This window comes from Maniola jurtina, chromosome 13 (genome assembly GCF_905333055.1).
Source record: "Maniola jurtina chromosome 13, ilManJurt1.1, whole genome shotgun sequence".
Classification (NCBI taxonomy): domain Eukaryota; kingdom Metazoa; phylum Arthropoda; class Insecta; order Lepidoptera; family Nymphalidae; genus Maniola; species Maniola jurtina.
This window is the reverse complement of record NC_060041.1, coordinates 12,105,041-12,127,616: the sequence shown is the minus strand read 5'-3', so window position 1 is coordinate 12,127,616 and position 22,576 is coordinate 12,105,041. Positions and strand designations below refer to the sequence as shown.

Sequence of the window (22,576 nt, the reverse complement as noted above, 5' to 3'; positions counted from 1 at the left end):
AATAGAGATCCCTACGAAGATTGTAATAAGCTAACCGTGCGAAGTCGGGGCGATGGCTAGTACACAAAAATTATTACACTTTAACTAATCTTATACACAAAAATGTTTCAGAAAATTCCTTTTAGCCTGAACAAATAATAATTCTGTCAACTACAACCAGCAACACTCATTCTATTTCCCAAAATAGACACCACTCACCAACAGTTAAACAATTTTATAAATTGCTATTTTAGACTGTTCATTTAAAACAAGTGTTAATTAAAAATTTATAACACCCCCGACAAGTGAAGGTTACAGTAACTAGAAAAGAGCTGATAAGTGATAACTTTCAAACGGCTGAACCGATTTTCTTAGATTATTGCTAAGAACACTCTCGATCAAGCCACTTTTCAAACAAAAAAACATTAAAACCGTTTCATTAGTTGAGGAGCTACGATGCCACAGACAGATACACACGTCAAACTTATTAAACCCCTCTTTTTGGGTCGGGTGTTAATAAAATACAATTTTTCAACAGAATAACTCATCTATTTTCCAGCTCGCTGGGCTGTCGTGACGGGGTGAATTTTCCAATTTTACCGAATCTAACAGATATTTTAGTGAAAATTCCTTTACACTCTATTTAACACCGCATAAATGATTTATTGGTTGAGTCCGATCATTGGAAGGATGAATCCAAGCAAGGAGAAAGATATAGGTCTTTCTACTAACTATATCGTTAAATTAAATGAATTTATATACATATTTCACTAGCCTCGTCGGCGTGGACTACACAAATATTGCAGCCCTATTTTACCCCCTCAGAGGTTTTTCAAAATTCCTTTATTAGCGAATGTCTGTCATAATAGCTATCTGCATGCCTAATTTTAGCCCGATTCATCCAGTAGTTAGCTAGATCAGTCAGTCAGACAATCATTCAGTCAGTCAGTCACCTTTTCCTTTTACATATTTCATGTAGTCATAATTATAGGGAGATCTATTACTCTAACTTTTACAATTTTCAACATTTGAGATCAGTAGACTCAAGAAAATAAGAAGTTATGTATAGACATCGAAAAAACGTGACATCTATTTCGTACAGTAGAGTAGTTGAGTTGAATTCTCTTCATTTTTGATGTGGGTTAAAAAACCGTGTTATTTTTTATATTTCCATTCAATGATGTTATTCAGAATCAATGAAGGAAATGAAATAAAACATAAAATGTAGTCTTTAAACGATGATAAAGGTAGACCGTCACTGTCGCTATTTCCCGGATGTTCAACGGATATTTCAATGAAAATTCTTTTAGACAGCTGCTGATATTGAAAATAAAAAGGGAAGAGAAAATGTAATGGCTATATTAATACACCTTACTCTCCCCATTTAAAAGAGGAGGCTGAGCGAAATCAATACGACAATCTCTCACGAGACTTTCGCAATGCTTTGTCGTTAACAAGATAAAGTTGAAAACTAAAACCCGACTGCGATCGTCTTAATAAACGCTGAAATATTATAGTAAAATTGTTTGTCTGTCTCTTGGTATATTTTAATGTTGTAGTATATTTATATTTATGAACTCAGAATTCTTTCCTCTTTCATTTGACTCCCCACTCGATACAATACAAAAAAAAATTTTTGGAGACTCCCACTTTTTTCATGTAACATCCGTTAGATAATTTTTTTCGTATAAAATATAGCCTATGTCACTCGGATCTTTACGACAAATCGATTGACATCTCATTCATCAAAATCGGCTCATCATCTCTCTTCATCAAATTCATCATCTCTAAAAAAGTTGGAAAGAATTAATGGTGGACAATTGTTTATAGTTAATTTATTTCAGAAACATTTATAGTATTTGTGAATATGTAATTACATCTCATTTTAAAAAAAAAAATCCGCAAATAACAATCTTGAATTTATTTCATTTTTTATATATTTTTTAAATTACATAATTTGAAATCCAATAAAAAACCCAATGTTATTCACTTCCGTTGGCAGTCCCCGACATTGGCGCTGACTGCCAATTTTTTTTTTTAATTTTCTGCACCTTACCTAAAACTTTTCTTGAACTTTGCTCAACTGTCTTACCTTTTACTAACTTTTAGATAAAAATACTAATTACGTAATTCTTCGAAAAATTTCAAGTAGGTCTTCACACTTTTGGATCAAAGGCAACAAGTTAATAATAATTTTGCCATCGGCTCCAGTAAGCTTGGCTCTTAAAATTAGAAGGTTACATCTTGACACCGGGAAAATAACGTTATTAGAATTTAAAAATAGACAATTCCTTTTACAATATACGACTAATTTTCCCCGTGAATTCGTCCGCATGAATTTATATTTTTTATCGTCCCGCCTATCGCTTGGTTTGAAAATTTCATGTAAGCTGTTGATGTAATGTAAGTATAGTTTTTAAAAGAATACAGTTAGAACGTTCCCCGATCTTAGTAATCAAAGTGTTTTCATAAAACCCGAAATGCTCATTCAATAACATCCACGATCCAACCGCTCGCTTTGGTCCCCATTGACCAATAAACAGTCGCTCGATATCAAAGCTCTTTATCAAAGGCTCACTCGTTCAGTGTCAACAGAACACTCTGATACTTCTCTGATATATCACATTCGTATCATATCCTATATATTCAAAGAACTGAATCTAGTGATGCCCTATTTCATAGGAAGCATTAAGAAAGCATAGCATAACATTAATAATAGTTTTTATTGTCAGGCATAAAAAACCCATGTACAAATAAAAGTTACAATAAAAAACAAATTTAGAATGGCCATTTTAGTTTCAGTTTTTTCAGTCAGTCAGAAAAGTATGTTGACAGTGAAGTAGTAAAAAAAAAAATTTGTAACTAGATGATGCCTGTGACTTCGTCCGCGTGAACTTAGGTTTTTACAAATCCCGTTGGAACTCTTTGATTTCCGGCATAATTAGTAGAGTTTGTCCTTACCTAGGATGCAAGCTATCTCGTACCTTTAATCAAAAGGGTTAAACGGATGGGACGTGAAAAGCTAGCAAACAGACAGACAGACAGACACACTTTCGCGTTTATAATAATAGTATGGATAAGCTGAGTTGACTCATTGTTCCATGGTTAGAGAAGTGACCAATCTTAATAACCACAAAGTTTCATAAACCTGAAATACTCATCCAATAACATCCATGATCCATGCGTCGGTCCCTATTGACCAATAAACAGATCGACCACAAAGCTCTTTATCAAAAGCGCACTCGTTCACTGTCAACTGAACACTCCTGATATATCACATTCATATCATGTCATGATAACACTCCGAATATCAGTTAAGTGCCAATCAAACCCATATTGCTTTGCGATAAAGTTTTCCTGGATTTGATGCCGGACATAGGATTATATTCTTTACTATTAATCTTTACAAAGCTAGAGTGGATCACTACTTTATATTATTAAATTTATAACACCCCCGACAAGTGAAGGTTACAATAACTAGAAAAGAGCTGATAACTTTCAAACGGCTGAACCGACTTTCTCAAATTAGAGCTAAGAACACTCTCGATCAAGCCACCTTTCAAACAAATAAACTTAATTAAAATCGGTTCATTAGTTTAGGAGCTACGATGCCACAGACAGATACACAGATACACACGTCAAACTTATAACACCCCTCTTTTTGAACGATTGGTGCTGAAGTTATGTAATGCTATTTAGTGTACAGTAAAACTATATCCATTCATGAATTCATTCATTCATTATATTTACAAAAAGAGAAAATGACTGACAGGCACGTCAATTATTATCATCAATCCATCGTTATCTCAGTACCGAGAAAAGCTCTCCTGTCAGAACGAGAAGCGTTTAAGCCATAGTCCATCACACTGGCCCAGTACAGATTAGCAAACTTCACTCTCCATTAAGAACATTATGGAAAACTGAGGTTATCTCACGATGTTTTCCTTCAACAACTTTAAGTCTCGATAGCTCAACGTTGAGATGCGGACTCAATTCCGAAAGGTCGGCGGTTTAAACCCCACCCGTTGCACTATTTGTCGTACCCACTCCTGGCACAAGATTTACGCTTAATTGGAGGGGAAAGGGGAGTATTAGTCATGATTAGCATGGCTAATATTCTTTAAAAAAAACATTAAAGCAAGCTTTGCTTAAACCACATAATATAGCTCCAAAAAAGTTAGAGGTGCGTACCCGGACTCGGACCCCCAACGCCCGATTAGAAGGCCAATGGCTTAACCACTAGGATCGAGGCAAAAGCACATCCCGTCACGGTGGCGCGGGACCTTGCTATAGGGATTTGACCCATGAACTTCTGACGTAAACAAATATTTTTATGTTTAATTTTTTATAGAAGTATGCGTCATTCTCGATATTGGGTATTTAAATTAAATAAATATGTAAATACTATTTGAGTAATGTTTTATAATATTATGAGTTACATAATCAAGGATTTTGAAATTTAATTGACGATAGCAATAACATTTCAAGCACTTTTGAAGTATATCAACTCTTGAATAAGTGATTAATGTTTTTTTTAATAAATCGAAAATTATAATTTCGTAATTAATTTTTTTTTCATTCAAAGCAGTAACGAAAATAAACGAACCTGTTACATAACAATCACGTAATGGGAACAACGAAAAAATGTTAACTATCAAAAACACATCACTTTTATCACTTCTCACTATTGCTTTTTTTTTATGAAGAATCGCGAAGTTAGACAGAGAGAGATAGATTTAGAAAGAGAGGCGTATATACGTGCACCCTGAACGTAGCGAAGAACGATACTGGCTACGGGCTACGAGCTACGAGATTCGTAGCATCCCCGCGCGTCTACGTAATCTCACATGCTACAAAATATTATTATACTTTGCATAAAAGTTATATTTTTTTTACCAAGTTTTCCTAACTTTATGTGACCTTTGTTACTCTCATTTTCGTTTTCCTTTTGTATTAGATTATAATGTGTATATTACACTTGTCCTGTATAGCGTGATAATTAACTGGCTGATGCCCATGACTTCGTCCGCGTGGAATTAGGTTTTTAAAAATCCCGTAGGGACTGTAGTGATTTTCCGGGATATAAAGTAGCCTATGTCACTCTTCAGATCTTTAACTACACCCATGCATAAAATCACGTTGATCCGTTGCTTTGTTGTGACGTGATTGAAGGACAAAACAATAAACCAACAAACAAACACCCTTTCGCATTTATAATGTGGGTCGTGATAGTGAAGTAGTGATTTCATTAAAATAAAGTTACATAATTAATTAGTATTAATTAATTATGTACTTTACACATTATCTATATCATTGTAATAACAAGTGTAAATTAAAAATTTTCATCACCCCCGACAAATCATTTTCAAATAATTAATTATGTATATCTAGGCAACGTCCATCTTGACAGCTTGACATTTGTCAATTGTCACTTGAATATTATGAACCTAAGGGTTATCTAACCTTCTTTTCTACAAGAAAACTAGAAAATAGCTGATAACTTTTAAACGGCTGAACCAATTTTTTTGGATTATAGCTAAGAACACTCTCGATCAAGCCACCTTTCAAACAAAAAAAAGTAAATTAAAATCGGTTCATTCGTTTAGGCGCTACGATGCCACAGACAGATACACAGATACACAGATACACAGATACACAGACACACAGATACACAGATACACACGTCAAACTTATAACACCCCTCTTTTCGGGTCGGGGGTTAAAAATGTATTTAACTACAAAAGAAAACAGTCGCTGGCACGTGAGACAGTCGACTGAGAGATATATTATGTCGCTTAAGAGATTTTGGCACAATACTCCAGTTTTCAGATTCATAACGACACACCCATTTATACGAGTATGTAAAGTCATATAAATAAAAATAATTGAATTTTGTACTTATGAACTACATTTTTCGATTTTCATACCCACCTTTAACTTTTTGGGGCTAATATCATTTCTTTTAACGGTGAAGGAAAACATCATGAAGAAACTTCTGTGTCATAATTTTTCGAAAGGTATGTGAAGCCTGACAATCTTCGCTTGTTGAGCGTGGTAGACTATGTCCTTCCCTATGTCAATCCCTTCTCATTCTGAGAGAGGACGCGAGCTAAGAAGAATGATTGTAGATTTAAGACGCATCCTAAAATGAAATGATTTATTTATTTTGAAATATTTTATTAACCCCCGACCCAAAATGAGGGATGTTATAAGTTTGACGTGTGTATCTGTGTATCTGTTTGTGGCATTGTAGCTCCTAAACCTATGAACCGATTTTAATTTGTTTTTTTTTTTTGTTTGAAAGGTGGCTCGATCGAGTGTGTTCTTAGTTATAATCCAAGAAAATCGGTTCAGCCGCTTGAAAGTTATCAGCTCTTTTCCAGTTATTGTAAGTCCACATTTTAACGAAGTAAATAACGTTGGCAAAAAAAAATCAAATCGTAAATGCACTAATTATATCTCGGTCAAAAAAGTAGTCAATTTTTTCACAATGACATGGATGCGAAAAGTGGGTCAGCAAAAAAAAACAATCGCGGTATATTTGAATAGCTCTTAAACAGGGTTAAAAATTCTTAATAATCTTCTTCGACCTACTAGCAGCTCGGTATTAAAAAGCCACAGTCGTAATTATAACTCGGTAGGTATTACAGGGTTATTTTGCAAACTCGCTTTTCTTTCGTGGGTAGAAAATATTATTTACTAGATTATGCCCGCGACTTTGTCCACATGGATTTAGGTTTTTAATTATACTAAGGGAAATTTTTGATTTTCCGGGACAAAAGTAGCTTAAATCAAATAGTAAATAGGTAGTGCTCATTATTTCGATTACGTTAATTTAGGTTTTAAAACCCCGTAAGAACTTTTCAACCCCCGACCCAAAAAGAGGGGTGTTATAAGTTGGACGTATGTATCTGTATATCTGTCTGTGGCATTGTGGCTCCTAAACTATTGGAACGATTTCAATTTAGTTTCTTTGTTTGAAAGGTGGCTTGATGGAGAGTGTTCTTAGCTATAATCCAAGAAAATCGGTTCAGCCGTTTGAAAGTTATCCGCTCTATTCCAGTAACTGTAACCTTCACTTGTCGGGGGTATTATAAATTTTTAATTTACACTTGTTTACTTGCTTGTAATAGTCTACATTTTAACGAAGTAAATAACGTTGGCAAAAAAATTCAAACCGTAAATGCAGGGTTATTTTGCAAACTCGCTTTTCTTTCGTTGGCTAGAAAGAATCATTTACTAGATTATGACCGCGACATTGTCCACATGGATTTAGGTTTTTAATTATACTAAGGGAAATTTTCGATTTTCCGGGACAAAAGTAACCTATATCAAATAGCAAATAGGTAATGCTTATGACTACGATTACGTTAATTTAGGTTTTAAAACCCCGTAAGAACTTTTTGATTTTCTGGAACCAAAAATGGAGTCGGTGTTAATGTGTGAAGACTTTTATACAAACATAATACTTAAATTAACGAAAGCAACCTTCTTTAAGTGTTTGTAAACCTTTCTTGATACGCTCAATATAAAACCCACGCACGTCTCCTCTAATTGGGACTCCCTTTTCCTTCCAAGCCAAAAGGCCTTAACAGGTTGTTAGTACTTTACATAATCATACACTTACATTATGTTATACCTACAAATTTATAAGTATGCTAGCACACAAGATTTTTTGTAGAATTGCGATCGACGTGCGATATTTAATCGCGTAATTACAAGAGACATGTTAAAAGTTTGGCTGACTACACTTTGGATCCATTTTCGTATGAATTTGACTCTTGCGAACACGTATGAATACCTGGAACAATTCCGACGTTCCAAGTATGAAATTGTATTGTAATATTGTAATTCCGACTGTGAAGGTGCATAGACCGGGTGTATTGTACAACTAACTCGCAGTGATGGTACGTGTTGGCACGAGTCGACGATACGATAACTCATCTTAAAGCCTTAAAGTAGACTACCGTAGATGGCAGCCAAAGCGACTAAAAAACCGGCCAAGTGCGAGTCAGACTCGCGCACTGAGGGTTCCGTGCTCGGGTATTTTTCTAACATTTTGCACGATGAATCAAAAACTATTACACATAAAAATAAAAATAAATCTGTTTTAAAATACACAGGTAAAGCCCTTTCATATGATACCTACCCCACTTGGTATGGTTATCTTACTTTGAAAATTGAAACACGTCTTAATTTTTTTATTATTATTATGTAACCACAAATTTGCGGTACAGGAATAAATTCAGATTTATTCCTGTACTTGTGCTATAAGATCTGCCTTTCAAGATTCTAGGTCAACGGAAAGTACCCTATAGGTTTCTTGACAGACACGACGGATGGTCGGACGGACAGACAGACAGACAACGAAGTGATCCTATAAGGGTTCTGTTTTTCCTTTTGAGGTACGGAACCCTAAAACTAGGAGGGCTCGGTAGTGGCAGTTCCATATATTTTGTATAATTGCGTGTTTAATAGTCACATCAGCCGCAGCGCGTTCGTCGCGCACGTCAATCACCCTGGTCGCGACTCACGACTACATGAAAAATTAATCACTATGCTAATGTATGGCATCACTTCCAAGCACCCGCGTAAAGCGCGGCCAATACCATTGTCGCGTCAGCCACGACGCGTTTGTCGCATCCGTCAGTCGCTTCGGCCTTTACCCGTGGAATTCTACTTTTAATTGTAATAGGATTCTAAATCGATGTCAAACTTTTAATGAAGTCAAATGAGCAAAGTTCAATGCATCAAGCTTCCGGGAAGTGATTAAACTGGTAAAAGTTGCACAAATGATACTTAAAGAAGATGCAGGAACTAAGTGAACGCTCCATTCCGTCCACATTCAGAAGACTGTAGCTGGCGTTTACAAAATACAGTTTCACCACGACATAATCGCTTTAGAAGTTCTATTCGTCTATTCGTACCGTGCTCTATACAAAAGTAATTTGATTCTCAATTGAATACTAACCAATCAAACTCAATGAAATTTTGTAGAGACGTTCTAAGAACTAATATCTGTTTTTGTGGTTTTCCTGGTTAAAATACCTGGTAATTTCAAAGTTATAGACTGAAAGATTCATATACAAATATTTCGACTCGTATAATAACATAATATTCAATTCCAGGATACGGGCGTTCTAACCATTCATGGTTTTTAAATCACTATAAACGGTCGGACTCATTAACTATAGTTGAGCCATTACAAACGTGCGAACTGAGTCATAATCATTTTTATCAACCCTTTCGCTTGCACTTACACGCCTTGAGAAACTGGAACCTGATGTTCTGGTGTTGTTTGTAGAATAGAAAAAAGGATTTTTTGATAGCCGATAACAGGTTAATAAAGAGCGAGGGAAATACCGTGTTACCTATGTCCTAACTGCATCCCTTTATCGATAGCAACTTCTGCAGCATTCTCACAACCCTATGATCGCAATGTTCCTCAGTTCGCATGTTTGTAATGGTTCAACTATAGCACAATCGCCGTCGCTCTTACTAAAGTATCGAGTGTGCTAGAGCTCTAACTCAGGAAGTTAAGCCGTTTTGGGTTACTGCCTCATAAGTAGGTAGAGATTTGTAAAGTTTTGCGAGTGTTCATAAACTTGATTCGTTCTTGCGACTTCTCTTTTTATCACAGTCTTCCTCTTGACCTTATAGGTGTGTAAGGACTTAAAATCAGGAACCAAAGTTGTTTCTGCTATTTAACCTAACAGAAAATTATTATAAAACCATAATTTATCTATGCCTTTTAACCACACAATAGACTTCTTAATACGTAAGAGTATAGTATACAAGACCAAGTTAGGGCTTGGGTTGAACTGATTTACAGAACTTTATTTTCTAGCTTAAGCAAACGGTGAAGACTTACTTTAAAAGGGTTAGATATCAATTTGTATGGCAAAAAGAAAATGCAAAGCATTGACTAATCTGACTATAATTACTTGTGTCATAAAGTGTGTATAAAGGAGAAAGTTTGTATGTGTGTGTGTGTGTGTGTGTGTATGTTTGTTACTCCTTCACGCAAAAACTACTAGACGGATTGGGCTGAAATTTAGAATGGAGATAGATTATACCCTGGATTAGCACATAGGCTACGTTTTATCCCGGAAAATCAAAAAGTTCCCACGGGAATTTTAAAAAACGTACATCCACGCGAACGAAGTCGCGGGTATCAGCTAGTCAGATAATATCCATAAAATTACCTACATAATATCCATGAAAGTTACTCTTTATAAAAATGTAAAGTACCATTTTATTGTAGATGTCATCCAAAATTCTTCAGAATATTACAACTTTTAGGTTGGTAGTTACGTTTTAACCACCGACAAAATAGGCTTATTTGTCTCTGACCTAAACAGTCCCCAAACATACCTACCTACAACCCTCGGAGAAAACGGATACATTTACCCCATAAATGGGCTGGTAAATCTCAATAGATGGCGCCACATACTTCAAATTACTGTACTAATTAATGTATCATAACGGGTCTTCATAGATCATAGATCCTCGCACTCACTCTATCCTATATATCCTTTCCTTTCCCACTCATGGACTCAACGCAACGCTAATGTACGAACAAAAAACCGACACCTCAGTGCAATAATTATCATCGTGCTCGCTGCAAGTGTGCATAATAAACCACCGCAAAATCACCGCCGACGCGCCATGTGGCAACCTTCTAATGTAATCGATGCAAGCAATAGTGCAACAATAACCATCGTGTCGGCTGCAGGAGTGCAACATAAATTATTGCAACAGTGTTTCATAAAACCCTGGCCAGGGATGAGGGATGGTGAAAGTGTGGTGACGATAAAGCTGCAGTTCGGAACAGACTTTTGAACCATTCCAGCCACGTAAGTCCAAATTTACCTGACCACTCCCTGGACACACCCATTTTTTCTCCTTCGTCGAATGCTACGTTTTTATGGGGCAATTAACCGCTAATACAGTCCATTAAAATCAAAATAATTTTGACCGCACGTTTTCAAATATGGTGGCATAAAGCCCCCTTTAATTTTTTGTTTTGGAGCTACCATATTTTATGGTCCATTCTCGAACCGGATTTCAGAATCTTTTAATCGGATTTATGGGCTTATCCATCCGATTTCATAATAAAATTGACTCGATTCTTTAGTTAAATCAAATTATAGTAATATAATTTTTAGTACCGCCTACCTACGTCGAGTCAATAAGTTTGAATTATTTCAAGTAGCATTCACGATTTATGGATACCTAATGTTGCATCGTGTCGTAATATTGCAGAATTATTAGATTATAAGTACGGCCTACGATATACCTACGTAATTCTAGCGTTTGATATTCTAGGTTAGAAGTAATAAAGTATTTTTTATAAAATTTCATATACCCGCACAGCTTTATTATTTCGGTATAAGATTTAACCATAATATAATTCCGCAAACCTGGAAAATAAAACGTATAGATCTACTTATAGGTACGTAGTAGTTAACATTTAAGTTGTCGTTACTTATAAGACGCGAATAAGGTAGGTACCTACATAAGTTCCGCTGTCGATTTTATGAATAGACTAATGTAGGTACGAGCCATTGCGCGCGGAGTAGGTATTCAACCAGCATTGTGATTATTGTATGCACTCAAATACGCGTTCCGTAAATAATATTTTTACGTTTGCAACGCAATAATTTAACCGCTCGCCTAAATATAGGAGTTGTGTGTTTTCACAGTATAACCAACGCATTTTATAGTATATACTTACCGCTAAACTATATTGGTTGCATAATATCGATATTTTTTAATTGACATATTTAACCAACATAGTTAAATACCATATTAAGTTGTGTTCGATTTATTTAGGTACTTTGAGTTTTAAAAATGACTACAAAGGGTGATTCAGATTTACCGCGTACACATGACGAATGTCAAATGTTAATATTAGAATCGAAACGCGATGCGATGTTTGCTCGGATGCAACGAATCTACGATGCCGCCTTGCAAGTAGAAATTGATGCTAGTAAACTACCTAATCTTTTATGTCAAGCAGCTAATCTAGACACTTTACGAAAGGAATTCGAGCAAACATTAGATTCATATAACGCTATACAGTTAAAATTGAATCCTAAAAATCCTATTAATTATCAATCATGGATGTCATTCGAGGAATTATTTTGTTATGTCAAACAAGTTTTAGCGACTAACAGCAATAAAGAATCTGAATCTAACATGGCGTCTTTGTCAAAGTTCCCTAAATTAAAATCGCATCTTCCGCCTATTGATATTATTTCATTTAATGGTGATTTAACAAAATGGCCGTTGTTTTATCAGCAGTTTAAAAGTATGATTCATGATAACCCGAATTTAAATAATAGTGAAAGGGTATTTTACCTAGTCGGAAAATTAACTGATAGGGCTGCCGCAGTTTGTTCAGGGTTGCCAGCAACAGCTGAAAATTATAATATCATCTGGGATGCCTTAATACAGAAGTACGACGACCCCCGCTCGCTCGCTTCCGCTTATTTAAATCAAGTGTTGCAATTTAAGCCACTTGCTAATAATAATGATACCGCACTAGATAATTTCATAAACACTTTTGATTCATCGGTAGAAGCACTTAAACAGTTAAAAATTGATTTGACTGATTTTATATTTCTTCATTTGGCTACGCTTAAATTAGATGAAGATACCGTTAAAATGTTTGAGCTTATTAATCGTAAGAAACAAATTCCAACGTATAAAAGTCTTATAGATTTTGTGAAGGAACAGAGCAAGGTGCTGTCTAGAGGGAGCAATATTAATGCACAGTTGCAAAATAAAGCTCGCTCTAGACACATACCTACACCTGTCACGAGGTCTACTAAGTCTACTAAGTCTTTTGTCAATACGGAAAGCGCTCGTAGCTCACATGAAAATCATAAGTGTGTCGTCTGTAAAAACGAAAGGCATGACCACTTATACAAGTGCGCTGAGTTTATGAAATTAACTCCTAGGCAAAGGTACGAAATTGTTAAAAATAATTCATACTGTACAAACTGCTTAAGTACCTCGCATAAATATTCCGCTTGTAGCAGCACTAAAAACTGCTCAAATTGCTTTCCGCTTAAACGTCACCATTCAAGTTTGTGTTTCGCTAAATCTAGTAAATCAAACTGTAGTGTCGTTGTCAATGCGCCAACGTCACATATCTATCCGCACCTTTATAATTGCTCACTGTCGCAATCCGCTAATTCGGATGATATGTCTCGCACTGTGCCGAGCAATCACTCTGAAAATAATGTAATTCAACCCGCTCATGCGTCAGCTCCGACGTCCTGTCCGACGTCCGCTTTGACGTCCGCTCGGACGTCCGCTTATACGTCCGCTAATCAACCCGCTCATACGTCTTGTAATTTACCCGCTCATACGTTTGCGCATACGTCCGCTAGTACGTCCGCTTATACGTCCGCTAATTCGCCCGCAAAAATTAATGTATCAGAATCGTCTAATGATTCATCCGCTAACATTGCCGCTTCTTTATGTACTATATCTCGTGAACATCACGACCGCACCGCTACAACCGCCTTATTGGGCACCGCTAAAATTAAAGTACTAGATAAGTACAATCGCTCTCACTTTGTGCGTTGTCTCATTGACCCCGGCTCACAAAGTGATTATATTTCTATGACTTGCTGCAAGAGATTATCATTACCTGTTCACACGCAAAGCCGCTTCTCTGAAGTTCAGGGAATCGGTGGCACTTCTCAAAAGATACTTGGGATTTCCGACTTTAAATTCAAATCTCGTTTTGATGATACTAAAGAATATTTCATACGCCCGCTTGTGGTCGAGCAGATTACGTCATAGCTGCCCGATGCGCGTGTAGACGTAGCAGCTATGAAGTCTTTAATACGAAATATACCTCTCGCAGACGATGAATTCTCGGAGCCAGGAACTATTGATGTGTTATTGGGAGTAAATCGCTATTGTGAAATCTTACTTTTCAATAAACTGACAGGTGGTGATAATTCGCCTTCCGCCGTTGAAACCACGCTAGGTTATATAATTCTGGGTGACGCACCAGTCGTCCCTCAGCTCCCGCATACCGCTGCTTTTTGTGCATTTGCTCGCGAACCGCTTCATAAAAATAATAATTTAGAAAACCTTCCGATCTTGACAGAACCTGAAATAGGATTCTTGAACATTGCTCAGCCAGATTGTAAAAATATTAACACCGCAACAATTAATCTTAACTCTGACGATAGTTTCGCTGTTGACATTCTCTCTAAGGACACCACTGCAAAGACAATCAATACTTGTATCGCAGGTGAAGAGAATGATTTGATGCTTGATATTAAAATTTCCAAATCTGACTTACGCGTAAGAGACAGTGAAGCTATTCAGAAGGGTTTGGAGAAGGATTCTATTTCAGAGGTTCCCCCTGAGAAAGGTACCGCGTCTGGGTTTAAATTGGCACATAACTCTGTCATATCTAATGATGTTATGTCGACCACTCTCTTCAGAACTCTTCGTTCATATTGTAACCTGCACGCTGAGATTCTTAATACTTTGTTCAATGTTAGGTTTTGTAGAATCGCTTTCTTTGAAACCGTGAGGCAAATGTACATATATTTCGAAATAAATTCCCCGCACCGCAAACATCAAATAATCTTATATAGATTTGATAGTGATGACCCGCCTTGTAAACATAAATTTAACCGCGTCACTTTCGAATTGCGCTCCTCTCCCTTTTTGGCTCTTTGCACTCTGCGCGAAGTTGCTAAGAAGGAGAGAGAGAGATGGCCTCTTGCCGCTGCAATCTTCGAAAGGGACATCTGTATGGGTGACCTTGCTTCCGCTGCTTTTTCCACTGAGGAAGCAGTTGCGATAGCAAACGAGCTAATCCAGATGTTCAAGTCTGGAGGGTTTGACCTAGTCAAGTGGACTAGCAACTCCCCTGAACTCATACGACATATACCGCAGTCTGAGAGTATATCTTTTGCAGATGAGCATACTTTCAAGCTTCTCGGTATACATTGGTTCTCCGCATTTGATAATTTTGTTTTTAAAGTTTCGCAACCGCCTACATCTTGTATGAAAAGAGCTATACTCTCAGCTACCGCACGTCTGTATGATGATTTAGGCCTTGTAGGTCCAGTCATTTTATTCGCTAAATTACTCATAAAAGAGTTATGGCTTCTGAATATGAGATGGGATGATTCTCCACCGCAACACATTGTTGACCAAAATGAAATTGTTTTGCTTACTCGTCTAGTAAGTTCGGTCTACGCTGCAATATCCTCTCGCGTAAACATAAAGGAAGTCCTCGCATTCTCAGATTCAGAAGTCGCCCTCTTCTGGGCACTCTCGTCACCGCACAAATTTAATATCTATGTAACTAACCGCATTTTGGAAATTCATACGAATTTGTCGCCACTTAAGGTGAATTTTTATCATATCGCAGAGGTTCAAAATCCTGTTGACTGTGTATCTGGTGGTCTTATGCCCACACAGTCCTCAGGATACGCACTTAGGTTGGAGGGTCCTTCATTGATTTCTGTAACTTCAGAAGAATGGCTTCCAACCAGGCGCTCACCTTACGATAATTCATATTTACCTGACGATGAATTTCCTTTTCAAAAGTTTTCAACCGCTTTGATTAAAGGTTTATATAACAGCTCTCAAGATTTTGAACATAATTCAGTAATTGATTTGAGCAAAAGAATTTTAGTTCGAATTATTTATCTAAAAACCGCTACATTTGTGCTAGTTCTATTAAACAACTACCTAAATGCGAGATTATATTCGCTATTATTAAATAGGTTTTTATTATTGTTCGCTATAATTCAATCCTTCTGGAAACATTTAAAATTTAAGCATTTGTACTCATTGCGAGTTCACATAAAGTTCAAAGTCACTTCGCACCCAGTTAAGGAAAGAGTTGTAGTTTCCTTTATTGTTGAAAACGCACCACCCCTCCAATGGCCAATTGGAATTATTACCAAAGTGATGCCTGGCCGAGACGGAGTGGTTCGTGTCGCGCAAGTTAGAACTAAGTCTGGAACTTACGACAGGCCTATAGTTAAGCTTTGTCCGTTGCCAACTCAATAGTTTATATTATATTTAAGTTGTAGTTTTACTTAGTTTTAAGTTACCTGCAATATTACGCACCCTTGCAATATGGGTTTAATTTATAAGTTTAACGCTACTTTATATCCTTTTTACTTAATAATTTGATGAAGCAGAGCCTTCATGCTGAGGGGCGTGGTAAATCTCAATAGATGGCGCCACATACTTCAAATTACTGTACTAATTAATGTATCATAACGGGTCTTCATAGATCATAGATCCTCGCACTCACTCTATCCTATATATCCTTTCCTTTCCCACTCATGGACTCAACGCAACGCTAATGTACGAACAAAAAACCGACACCTCAGTGCAATAATTATCATCGTGCTCGCTGCAAGTGTGCATAATAAACCACCGCAAAATCACCGCCGACGCGCCATGTGGCAACCTTCTAATGTAATCGATGCAAGCAATAGTGCAACAATAACCATCGTGTCGGCTGCAGGAGTGCAACATAAATTATTGCAACAGTGTTTCATAAAACCCTGGCCAGGGATGAGGGATGGTGAAAGTGTGGTGACGATAAAGCTGCAGTTCGGAACAGACTTTTGAACCATTCCAGCCACGTAAGTCCAAATTTACCTGACCACTCCCTGGACACACCCATTTTTTCTCCTTCGTCGAATGCTACGTTTTTATGGGGCAATTAACCGCTAATACAGTCCATTAAAATCAAAATAATTTTGACCGCACGTTTTCAAATATGGTGGCATAAAGCCCCCTTTAATTTTTTGTTTTGGAGCTACCATGGGCAATTAGAACCTAAGTTATTTGTACCTCACACAATTTTCATACGTACACACCAAAATACTTAAAATATATTATAATGTACTACGAAATTCTGACTTCAAAACTTAGGTCATTCCGTGTTACTGCGTCATAAGTGGTTAGTAAAGTTTGCGTAACAGTTCCAAAACTCGGATACTTCTACTGTGACTTCGTAAAGTTTATCGCGGTCTTAGGAAATATATTTTCGTCTTGGTATTTCTCTTGTATCAAAGGAAAAATTGTAGGTAGCTACAGAAAATTTCTCGAGAATTATAAGAGTATAATAAAGATTGCTTTTTTTTAGTTAAACTGTAATCCATTCTAATATTATAAATGCGAAAGTGTGTCTGTCTGTCTGTCTGTGTAAAGTTTATAAGTATAAAGTAACTTATGTCATCATCATGATTCTAATCCATCTCCAGCCACTGAGGTACTAAGCCTTCTCTTGTAATGAGAAAGGTTCAGGCCATAGACAACAACATTGGCCAAACGCGGATTGACCGACTTAACACACCTTCGAGAATTTTATGGAAAACTTTCAGGCAGGTAAGTTTCTCACGATGTTTTTTTTTCACTGTTGAATCAAGAGCAAGCTACATAATATATTTGATTGCTTAAAAAGAACAATAATTTCAAAAAGTTAGAATTACATGCCCAAAATCGAACTGTGGACCCCCGAATTGAAGTCTTAACCACAGGGCTATCACTGCTGGAAACCTTGCATTATTTCAATAAAATATTAAATAACGGCCTGTGTTTGATGACAAATGTAAAGCAGGCTTCTAAAGCAAGTACCTATTTTTACCATTTTAACCGACTTCAGAAAAGGGGGGTTCTCATTTCGTTGCGCAATTTTACCGCGCCGTCGATCATTTAATGTCCCAATCATGTTCAGATCGTCTCTGCGTTTGTCAGTCCTATTATAAGGATAATCTGTTATAGAGAGAGCCAGCGCGGGCTAGACCTTAGTTATTTTATAAAAGCTGAAAGTTACTGTGCGTATTGTCCCCAACACAGGGAAGAACGATCAGTGACCATAAAGTTTGAATCATGGTAGCTTTGGGAGATAACAGATAAAAAGGTGTGTGTCTGTCTGTCTACATGATAGCTTTTAGGGCACAGGGTAGGTAACTACTTTTTATTCCGGAAAATCAGAGTTTCCACGGGTTTTTCAAAAAACCTAGATCCACGTGCATCATCTAAGTACTTGGTTCAGAGATAGCTTGAATCCTGGAAATGGGCACAGAATAAGTACTTTTTTATCGGAAAAATCAAAGAATTCCCACGGGAATCACAAAAATCTAAATCAACGCAGATAAAGTCGTGGGTATTATCCATAACTAATTTACTAATTTTACTTATACATTAATAGACTATATTTTGTTAATAAAACATTTTTCATTTTTCATTTTTTTCTTACTAATTACTAATATTTACTAATAATGTTATAAAAGCAAAATTGAGTCTGTCTGTCTGCTACCTTTTCACGGCCCAACAGTTTAACCGATTCTGACGAAATTTGGTACAGCGTTAGCTTATATCCCGGGGACAGACATAGGCTACTTTTTATCCCGGAAAATCAAAGAGCCCCCACGGGATCTTAGAAAAGACGAAGTCGCCGGCATCCTCTAATCTAGTATAAAAATAATGTACTGTGGAACGTGCTACCCGTGCGAAGCCGGGGTCGGTCGCTAGTGTGTGGCTATAATACTTGTGGTTCGAGCTCATAGCTCCAGTGTATAATAAAGGAATTCTAGCTCAGACAGGAATTTCCTGAGAGGCTTGCTGCCTGTGACATGCTATTAAATGCTTTGGGTAATCTCGGCATGACCTATATTTTGTAGGTACTAAGTTTTATAAATATTAAACAAAATTAAGAAATAATGTAAAGAAATATACGTTGGACACAAATACTCGTGTTATAGATTATGCCCGCGACTTCGGTCGCGTAAGTTTCGGTTTTTTTAAACATCCTGTGGGAACTCTGTAATTTTGGACAGACAGACACTTTCACACAATATTTGACTAATATTATAAACGCGAAAGTTGGTATGTATGTAATAAGTATAAGTACTTGGATGTTTGTTACTCTTTCACGCAAAAACTACTAGACGGATTTGGAATGGAGATAGATTTTACCCTGGATTAACACATAGCCTACTTTTTATCTCGGAAAATGAATGAGTTCCCAAGGGATTGTTAAAAACCTATATTCACGAGAACGAAGTTGCGGGCATCAGCTAGTTAAATAATAAAATGGAATCATGGGAATATATATTGTATACTAATATAATATTAGTATGGACTCATAGTATTAGTATGGAAATATGGATAAATTAAATTTCTACTTAGATAAAAAGTTGAGACTAAAACTGATCCACCAGGAAATCAAATCCGTAATTGCTGGAATGATACAAAATAATATTATCATAAAAAGCGGACGATTTCTAGGTCTTCCTACTAATGCAATAATAAAATTTAAATGGATCCGCCTTACTTTTCTTAATTATGCTCTCGAGCTTGCGTTAAAGAGCTTACGCTTTTAAGCTAAATAGATCTTTTACTGCTGACAAAGGAACAAGATAAATGTCTAATGCTATGAAAAAATCGTCTTTTGTAAAATAAAGCCAAAGAGTAAGTTAATTTCTTAGTAATTCATACTAATCCATACTAATCCCTACCCATATTTTTAATGCAAAGAAATGTTGGTCTATTGGTTTGATTTTTTAACTACGAGTATGTAGTCATGTGCTTGATTGCAATCATACCAAATATTAGCTAACTTCCACGTAGATCCGTTGCTCTATTGCGACGTGATTGGAGGACAAACCAACAAATTAATAGGATTTCTAGACCTAAACACAAGCAGAAACTCCCCACAGCAGGCGAAATAATAGCTAATTAGTATAACCGGTCAAAATGGTCGAAACCTTGCATACAGGGTTACGCTTTTCTTTCCTTTATCTGGGGTTATCCCATGCGACGTAACGATCAATGATAAATCATAAGTTAATAGAAATCCCCAGCATCTTAGGAACGTCCAAAATACAGAAACTTATACCCGCGACTTCGTCCGCGTGGACCATACAAAATAATTTCATACCTCTATTTTACCCCCTTACGGGTTTAATTTTTTAAGAGGGGTCTCTCCGTCACTCGCTCCATACAAACGTTGTTCGTCTCTCATTGGAATACTAACCAATCATACTCAATGGAATTTTGTAGAAACGTTCCGGGAACTAATATCTATGCCTGTGGTTTTCCAGATTTCCGTTAAAATATTCGGTTTCAAAGTTACGCGGTCTTGAATATTCACATACAAATCTTTGAGCCCCTGTAATTTTAAAACTAAATATTTATAGAAAAATCTAAAACACCACAGGCCACACCAATATTAATTTTTAGAAAATGTCTGCAAAATTTCATGGACTTTGGTTGCTTAATATTCAAATGAAATTGGGACTACGATTGTATGGAGTAAGTGACGGAGAGAGCCCTGTTGGCTGTCCAGTGTCCACGTCATAATAGCTATCTGCATGCCAAACAGCCCGATCCGTCCAGTTAGTTCGAGTACGTTGATAGATAAGCCAGTCAGTCAGATTTTGCTTTTATACATTAAACGATGAAATGATCTTAAAGAATTCGTTTCAAAAGCGATAGCTCATGGTTTTAAAAATTATGAAAACATAAGTACTAAATAACTGTGACCGTCAAAAAAAAAAAAGAAAAGAGAAGAAGAGAAATAACGAGAAACTAAATCAGCGTCAACCGTATAAATACTAAAACCAGACCACTAAGCACTGTCGAATTAAGCGACGTACTGAAAGAAACTGTAATTATGCGCTGAAATATTCACACTGAATACTTTGTACGTTATATTGTAGAGACAGCAAAAAAATCTGTTTATTTTAACGGGAGCTTTCATTTCCGTCGTAGAAAGGAATTATTCGTTTTATACGTTTTAACTAAGGTAATATAATAATAGATTTATCATGAGATTTATTAAAGGCACCAGAGTAAAAAAAATTATCTATATCCATTTTTTTTTAGTAAAAATAGCGAGCAAACGAGCAGCTGGGTCACCTGATATTAAGTGATTACCGCCGCCCATGAACATTTGCAGCACCAGAGGAGCCGCCGAGGCCTTTCAGGAATTCGTTAGTCCACCCCTTATATAAATAACTCCATGTTGTAATCTAGTGGGAACACCGCCGATGGGAGTTAAGTACTCATAACTTAGCCCATGTCTCATTGTAAGCGTAGACTCTGTTATTTTTATGTGTGGTTTCGTTTAGGATTTGTAGGCAGTTCCAACAATAATTTTCATATTTTAAATGATCCGGTCTCTTGGCATTTACCCCCGTCAAACAACTTTACTATTTTCTACAGACATTTATTCCAAATTTTACTGTGTACTAGCGTATTCCTGAGACTGAAAACTCTTTTTTTTTTAAATAAATAGTAACACTTAGTCACTCTCCGCATCTTTGACTAAATCGGTGCAACAAGTGTAAATTAAAAATTTATAACACCACCGATAAGTGAAGGTTACAGTAACTAGAAAAGAGCTGATAACTTTCAAACGGCTGAACCGATTTTCTTGGATTATAGCTAAGAACACTCTCGATTAAGCCACCTTTCAAACAAAAAAAAAATTAAAATCGTTTCATTAGTTTAGGACTTACGATGCCACAGACAGATACACAGATACACACGTCAAATTTCTAAAACCCCTCTTTTTTGGTCGGGGGTTAGAAATCACACCGATCCGGCGCTCCCATGCAACACGAAAGAACAAACCAACGATTAGTTCGTTGGTTTGTTCTTTCGAAACTGAAAATCGTGAAAATTAAGAATAAATTTATATCGTGTTAAGATTTTTGCTAACCCTATTAAATCGTTTGCGACTCCACATTCACATCTCATACATCCCGAGCCTCGCTTTTGTTTCAAAATCCTCATTTATACACAAATTTATAACCGCATAATATCTGGATACCCCGACTCTGTTTGCATAAAACATTATCACAAAATGAACGATATTAAAATTTCCATCTCTCAAAATTCCGGGTTCGCAAGGGATTATTTTTATTAGCCTGAACAAATGGTCGTGAAATTGATTACCAATTCTTTCAGTTTAACAAAGAATCTTTTTTTCGATTCGTGAGTGCTTCCGGAGTTTATTACCGGATGAGGCAGCTTAGGATATAAAGACTTGGACCCATACAAAGAGTGACGGAAAAAATGTGACGACAACTGCATGGCAGGACGTTACAGTGACGCATATGCGTGTACCCACTTACCTTTTTAACCCCCGACCCAAAAAGAGGGGCGTTATAAGTTTGACGTGTGTATCTGTGTATCTATCTGTGGCATCGTAGCTCCTGAACTAATGAACCGATTTTTATTTAGTTTTTTTGTTTGAAAGGTGGTTTGATCGAGAGTGTTCTTAGCTATAATCCAAGAAAATCGGATTAGCCGTTTGAAAGTTATCAGCTCTATTCTAGTTACTGTAGCCTTCAGTTGTCAGGAGTGTTATAAATTTTTAATTTACACTTGTGTAATACAAATGACGGTACGAAACACGATATACTGCCGAGCAAAAGTCGAAGGCGAATGTGTGAAATATGTTCATGGGCGGTGGTAATTACTTAAGATCAGGTGACCCACCTGCTTGTTTGCTTGCTATTTTTTTTTTTAAATACACCTCCACCACTTGTAAGAGCTTCGTAGGACATGCCGTAGC

At 36.6% G+C, this 22,576-nt stretch overlaps 1 protein-coding gene across 5 annotated transcripts in view; it reads right to left on the bottom strand.

Moving 5' to 3' along the window:
• The window catches only part of LOC123871265 (synaptotagmin-7), a 425,136-nt gene that overhangs the window by 252,654 nt on the left and 149,906 nt on the right, over positions 1–22,576 (bottom strand). The window contains exon 1 of one of the 5 annotated variants that reach the window (XM_045914964.1): positions 4,586–4,750. The exons of the other annotated variants lie outside the window; for them this stretch is intronic. The gene's annotated coding sequence lies outside the window, so the exon portion shown is untranslated. Of the gene's footprint in view, positions 1–4,585; positions 4,751–22,576 lie in introns of those variants that run through there. 5 annotated transcript variants of the gene reach the window in all.